The sequence below is a fragment of the Jaculus jaculus genome, chromosome 14 (assembly GCF_020740685.1).
Source record: "Jaculus jaculus isolate mJacJac1 chromosome 14, mJacJac1.mat.Y.cur, whole genome shotgun sequence".
Classification (NCBI taxonomy): domain Eukaryota; kingdom Metazoa; phylum Chordata; class Mammalia; order Rodentia; family Dipodidae; genus Jaculus; species Jaculus jaculus.
The window spans coordinates 8,079,219-8,086,630 of record NC_059115.1 but is presented as its reverse complement, the minus strand read 5'-3'; the positions used below and the strand labels follow the sequence as shown (position 1 = coordinate 8,086,630).

At 40.5% G+C, this 7,412-nt stretch overlaps 1 pseudogene; it reads left to right on the top strand.

The window, feature by feature from the left end:
- The first annotated feature begins 2,348 nt into the window (after positions 1-2,348).
- On the top strand, positions 2,349-2,447 carry LOC123454998 (annotated as a pseudogene).
- Positions 2,448-7,412: the final 4,965 nt, after the last annotated feature.

The window sequence follows — 7,412 nt, the reverse complement described above, 5'->3', positions numbered from 1 at the left end:
AGAGACAATGGGCACACCAGGGCCTCTAGCCCCTGCAAACCAACTCCAGATGCATGTGCCACCTTGTGCATCTGGCTTACATTGGTACTGGGGAACTGAACCTGGGTCTTCAGGCTTCTTGGGCAAGTGCCTTAACCTCTAAGCTATAGCTCTAGCACTTATTTTTTTTTATTATTCTTTTTGAGATAGGGTCTGTTGTAGACAAGGCTGGTCTTGAAGTCAGTATGTAGTTGAGTATAACCCTCAACGTTGGTTGTCCCACTACCATTTCCAGGGTGCTGGGACCTTGAGTTTGCACCCATTTTACTCTTTCATCTCAATGTACACATTACTATCCACACTTCCTGCTCTTTGCCTTGATAAATTCTTTTCATATAACTTTTTTACTTTATTTAAGTATTTATTGGAGAAAGTGAGGGCAGAGTAAGAGAGGATGGGCACACCAGGGCCTCCAGCCACTGCAAACAAACACCAGACACATGTGTCATTTTGTACATCTGGATTACAGGAGTAGTGGAGAATTGAACCTGGGTCCTTGGGCTTCACAGGCAACCACCTTAAGTACTAAGCCATCTCTTCAGTCTGGTAATTTTTTTTAACATAAAATATGACTTGATCTTTGATCTTTCTTCCTGAGATGAATAAAATCACTAGTGGCTGAGTTACATAAGCTAAAAGAGAAAGATGAAGGACCCAGGGTTAAAATATATCATTGTAGGGCATGACTCAATGACCTAGTTACTGCCGCCAGACAGGGCAGAACTCTTACAGGTTCCACTCAATCTCAGTGGCCCATTGAGGTTTGACTCCATATGTGGGTTAATCCATTCCTGAGGTCAAAGCACTTATGGCCTAATCACCACCAAAATACCAACATCTGAGCCCTGTGGCATGGGTGGATGAACTTCCACACACAATCTTTGGAAAACACTTAAGATGCACACAAGAAGAAGTCTGGTGTTATGGTTCAGATCTATTATGCCAGCAATCAGAGGGCTGAGGCAGGAAGATTACCTGGCCGTAGAGTGAGAGCCTGTTTGAAAAGAAAAGAAAGAAAAGGAGGAGCTGGAGAAGTATCTCAGTTTGTAGAATGCTTGCTTAGCATGTATAATTCGATTCCCAGCAACTCATAAAGCATTCCTGATGGCCCAAGGCTATAACCATAGCCCTGTGGAGATGATGGTAGGTAGATCAGCTTAAAGTCATCCTTGGCTACATAGCCAAATTAAGGCAAGCCTGGGATATATACCATCCTATCATGAGAGAGAGAGAGAGATGAGTAAATGGGGGAAAATGAGAAGGCGAGTGAAGGGGGCAAGAGGAAACCAACCACATCACACATTAAAATATAGCCCAGCTAATGGTAGAATTATAACTTGAGAGATTTGCCACATGTCAGACATGGAGCTTCAGAATTTTATAGTTTTGGCCTGTTTGCTTTAGATCTTGCATTTGTTTGATCATTTTTTTATATCTTCTTTTGCAGTAGGAATGTTTATTATGTTCTATTATGTATATGAAACTGTGTTCTAATTTTACAGGCTCACAATAAACCAAATTAATGTGTTCATAATACTTAGTTCTGAGTTGGTAATAATTTGGGAGGTAGAGCCTTGCTTGAGGAATTGGGTTTCTGGGGATGGGCTTTGGGGTGTTGTAGTCCACTTTCCCTCTTGCCAGAGTCCAGCTCACTTTCTTGCTGCTTTTGGCAACTTACTGTGGCAAGAAGTGATGTGTTATGCAGTCATCATAAAGAATTAAAAGGGCTAAGGGATTAATTCCATCCCTAATTCTAGGAATTCCTTGAATGATTGCTAAATTGATGCTAAAAAATTATGATTTTGGACATGTTATCAAAAATAAAATTTATGCCTGGCCTAAAACTTGCTCACTTAAGAGCTAAATGTGTCTTCAAAATGAAAAACAAGTTAATATAAATTTCAAGTGAAATTGAAATTATTATTAGGAATGCTGCCCATATCAGTCAGAGAAAGGACATATGGAGGAGTGTGAGAGGTGTTAAGACCTATAACTAAATCTAGTCTAAGCACATACCTAACGTCTTTCCAGGCACCTCTGGAGATTGGAAGAATCACTTCACAGTAGTTCAGTCTGAAGCCTTTGATGAAATATTCTGAGAAAACATGGCATGTTTCTTCCAAAACAGTTCCTATGGGGAAAAAAAGTCCCAAATCTTCAAATTTATGGGAATACTGACTTTTTTTTCATCTCTGAGCATGTGTATGGCTGGGTTGGGTCATGGCATAAAACCTGCTAGGTAATCTTCAAGCCTGGAATCATGAAATAGTTGCTTCTTTTATAATCTGTTTGTTTTGAGTTGCCAAAATATCACCTTTCAACCTTTTGGCTAAAATCATGTGTAATATCTGTTCTTATCAGTTTAATAAGTTGCCAAGATAATCATATCCCAGCTTTAAAAACTTCTTATAATATTCCAAATATATAAAGTGCTACATAAAAAATGTAAAAATTAGCTCAAATATTGTCAAGTGTATAATAAATGCATGAAGTGAGCTGGAGAGATGGCCCACCAGTTAAGGCATTTGCCTGCAAAGCCTAATGACCTGGGTTCAATCCCCCAGTACCCATGTAAAGGCAGATGCACCAAGAGGCACATGCATCTGGAGTTTGATTTCAGCAGCTGGAGGCCCTTCTGTGCCCATTCTGAATTTCTTTGTCTGTTTATCTCTCTCTGGTTGTAAATAATAAATAAACAAACAAACAAGGCTGGAGAGATGACCAACAGTTGAGGCATTGCTTTCAAAGCCCAACAACTCAGGTTTGATTCCCCAGTACCCATGTAAAGCCAGATGCACAAGGTGGCACATGCATTTGCAGCAGCTGGAGGCACTCTCTGTCTCTCTCTACTTGGAAATAAATATTTTTTAATTTATTTTTATTTATTTTTATTTAATTTTTTTGACAGAGATAAAGGAAGATGGAGACGGGGCTGGGGAGGAGAGAGAATGGGTGTGCGAGGTCCCTGAGCCACTGCAGACAAAACTCTAGACACATGCGCCACTTTGTGCATCTAGCTTATGGGGATCCTAGAAGTCGAACCTGGGTCCTTTAGCTCTGCAAGTAAGTGTCTTAACCACTAAGCAATCTCTCAGCCCTAAAATATTAAAAACAAAAACATAAAGTCACTAGGCATGATGGTGCATGCCTTTAATCCCAGCAGCCAGAAGGCAGAGCTAGGAGGATCACCATGAGTTCAAGGCCACCCTCAGATTACATAGTGAATTCCAGGTCAGCCTGGACTAGAGTGAAACCCTACCTCAAAAAGCCAAAAATAAAAGAGGGGGGGAGGACTTCTAGGTAAGATGGAAGCATAGGAGCCATGCCAAACCAGCCTAGGGAGGGATTTAAGCAAAACCCCAGCAAAATATACTCTGCTTCTGAAAAGTGAAGGGGTATAGGTTATTCTTCCACACAGTGGAGAAGCCAGAGAGGCCAAGATTCACCAGAAGAAAAGGGCCTGATCCTCATGATCTGAGCACCCCGGCACCACCCGCCAGCTGGGCCAAGTGGAGGCAGCAGCAGAGGCCAAGGGGCTTTTTCAATTTCATCAGCCTCCTTGAAAAGTTAAGAAAACAGAAGTAAAGACAGCTGAGATTGACCAAAGAGCTACTGGAAGGTATTCAGGTGGAACTGCGTGAGCAACTGCAGACGTCTGGACTCCCCCACCATCAGAACGCAAACCTCTGGCATTCAGCCCCCAGTGGCAGCCCAACCAGCAGAGCTGATCAGAGCTCCAGCTCCACGACATGGAAGGATCAAGGTGGGCACTTGCCGCGGACTGACTCTCGGGGAGATCAGGACTGAGGGAGAACAAGGGCGAAGGCTCAAGGAGAACTCGGGATTCGGCGAGGAAATGACAGACAGACACACTCTAGGTAGAATATGCTGCTGCAATTTACTGAAGGTTTTATGAAGATTTTATACAGATTGAACAGGGAAACTTAGCAAGCCAACAAGTGATCTCAGAAATCATTAATCTAAACAATCTTGAGTATTGTTCTATTGTAAGCATACATGTAGTGTTGATCAGGCAGGAAATGTACCCATTTTCTGAGAAGCATGTCTCGCATCATTGACTACAGCTTTACATGAATAGAAGGTTGGGGCAAGGGGTGTAAGATGAACAATAGGTTATTTATTTTTTATAAACCGAGCAAAGAGCCATCTCTTTTCACTTGTTAGATTATTTATATAATCCTCATATTTATTATAAAAGTGTTTTTATCCAAAAGACCACCAATATTTTAAGGCTGGTTTAATGTTTTCCAGGAATTCTTTTCTTTCTTGTGTAGAGTATAAGCACCAAGGCTTACGTGTCCTTGCTAAGCATTTCATAAATGGAAGAGAATGCCATAGCCTCCTTATTCCTTTATAATTTATTCATCTATTACCGAATTCATCATATCCTCCCTCATAGGGGAGTGGATCTAGGTAGTTCCCAGCTCTGGGAGTCTACTATCAGCCCTTGATCAAGTACTGAACATACCCCCCCAGGAAGTTTCCTGGTGGGAAAGCCTAAGTTTTACAACTCCCTATCTGTAGAACTGTCATACTTCTAATGAACATTACCGATTAACATTTCTACTTTCACTTTCTCAGGATCAGTATCGTTCTCAAACATCATAAGCTGTTTCTACTCTACACCATCTAAAAACTGTTTTAGAGTTAATTTTTTATTCCTAGTAGAGTTATACATTTCCTCCATTGCCCTAATCATAGGAGGGGCACATTCAATACTCAAATTGTTACTTTGATTGTGTGCATGATTAATAGTAAGCGTAGCGTAGAAACTAGCTGTTCTTTGACAAACAACTAGAAGGGAGCAGGAAAGAAACAGAGCACAGAACACAGCTCATTGGCACCGGCAATTAGGTCGTCGTGACTTCATGGGCAGCAGGAACCTTTACAGTAACCGACTGCCAAGGGGTCACCAGGGGCATCCCTCCGAGGAGTGCTGGCCCTCTGTCCTCAGCTCTCATCCAGTACAGAAGCATCTCTGCTTGCTACACAGGCGAGGTCACCGTGGACGTAGCAGGCACTCACCATTGGTGATATTGGAAGCCACCCCAAAAGATAATGAGGCCACCTGACACACACACACATAAGGTACATAGGCCTGCATTGGAAGAGCTAATCTCTCTTTCCTTGTCAGGGCGGGTTACGGGGCATATATTCTTGGTTGGCTTTAGCATTTTCAAATAGCCTCTATTTGGGGGTTGAATATTGTTGAGTGATGCTTTCATATTTATACGGCCTTTGTATTTTGCTTCTGTCATTATTGGGGGCAGGGTCTGATCCAGATCCAGGTTGATCTGGAACCCAATTCAGAACAGAAATCTCTACCTCCCAGCTGACAAAATTAAGGATGTAAAACAACAAGCACCCTTAGGGATTTTGGCTTTATAAGACTATCTGTTTTGATCCCCACAATTGCATACTTTGTACTGGTTTTTATTGATTGTGTATGTTACTCTATTGAAGTTTAGAATTTGCCAGTAAATTGTTCCACCCAGTAAGCTAGAATACTTGCTTAGCAAGCAAACTCATCACCTAGGATTACTTCTGGAGCTGGATTGAGCTACACTTGGCACCTTCATCTTATACCCTGAGGGTATATAGAGGTAGATTGACACATCTGGGAACACTGCAGATAAGTAGAAAACCCAGGCATAAAATCAATTCAGAATGCAAAAGTTGCTACAATATAATACAGAAAACTCAAAGAATCAAGACAATACAGTCCCATCAAAAATTATAAATCCATCAGAAATGATCACCAATAAGACTGTTGTAGATGAAATGCCTGACAAAGTTTTCAAGATGCTCCAAGATGCTCCAAGAAATCAGAGAAAAAATGAGGGGAATCAAAAAAGAAAACAACGGAATTAAAGAAGAAAACAAACTTCTGAAATAGAACACAGGAAAACAGCTTAAGGAAATAGGGAGGTCATCACAAGACATTAGCAAGGAAATGGAAATACTGAAGAAAAACTAGCCTGAAAACCTAGCTCTGAAGAATACAGTTAGTGAGGGCTGGAGAGATGGCTTAGCGGTTAAGCGCTTGCCTGTGAAGCCTAAGGACCCCGGTTCGAGGCTCGGTTCCCCAGGTCCCACATTAGCCAGATGCACAAGGGGGCACATGCACCTGGAGTTCCTTTGCAGAGGCTGGAAGCCCTGGAGCGCCCATTCTCTCTCTCTCCCTCTATCTGTCTTTCTCTCTGTGTCTGTCACTCTCAAATAAATAAATAAATAATTTTTTTAAAAAAAGAATACAGTTAATGAAATAAAAACTGTGGAAATTCTTACGAATAGAATGGATGAAAAAGAGAACAGAATACCTAAACTAGAAGACCAGATGGAAGACCTAATACAGCCCAACAAAAAGAAAGACAAGCTAATACCAAGGTATGAATGGGAATTTCAAGATATCCAGGACACTATGAAAATATCAAACATAAGAATTCAGGGCATAATAGAAGAAGAAGAATTTCAATCCAGAGGCTTAGTAGGTGTTTTCAACAAAATCATAGAAGAAAATTTTCCCCAAATTGGGAAATTCCAATTCACATGCAAAAAATCTTTTAGAACACTAAACAGACAAAACCTGGAAAGAACCTCTCCTCACCACATTAAAATTAAACTACTAAACATGCAAACCAAAGAAAATATATTGAAAGCAGTTAGAGAGCAAAAGCAAATCACCTACAAAGGCAAGTCCTTCAGAATAACTGCAGACTACTCAACACAAATGTTGAAAGCCAGAAGGGCTTGGAATGATGTATTCCAAGTTCTGAAAGATAACAACTGTCAAACAAGATTATTTTATCCTGCAAAGCTATCTATGCAAATTGGTGGAGAAATAAGGACATTTCACAACAAAAATAGGCTAAAGGAATTTATGACAACTAAACCAGATCTACAGAAAATACTTGAAGGAATTCTTAATGCTAAAGAGAAAGCAAAACACACACAGAAGGAAATAGGAAAAACTAAACCACACTCAAATAACAGTTAAAACAAACAAGTAAAGGGAAACAGGAAACCCTACAAAATAAGAGGAATGGCGAGAGTAAATGGATACCTTTCAATAATAACTGTTAATATCAATGGCCTCAATGCACCAAACAAGACACAGGCTTGCAGACTGAATTAAAAGTCAGGATCCTGCCATTTGTTACCTCCAGAAAACTCATCTCTCAATAAAACATAGACACTATCTTAGGGTAAAAATGTGTAAAATGGTATTTCTAGCAAATAGGCCTAGGAAACAAGCAGGGGTTGCTATCCTAATATCTGACAGGATAGATTTCAAACCAACATTAGTGAGGAAAGATAAAGAAGGCATTTTATACTGATTAAAGGAAACCTCC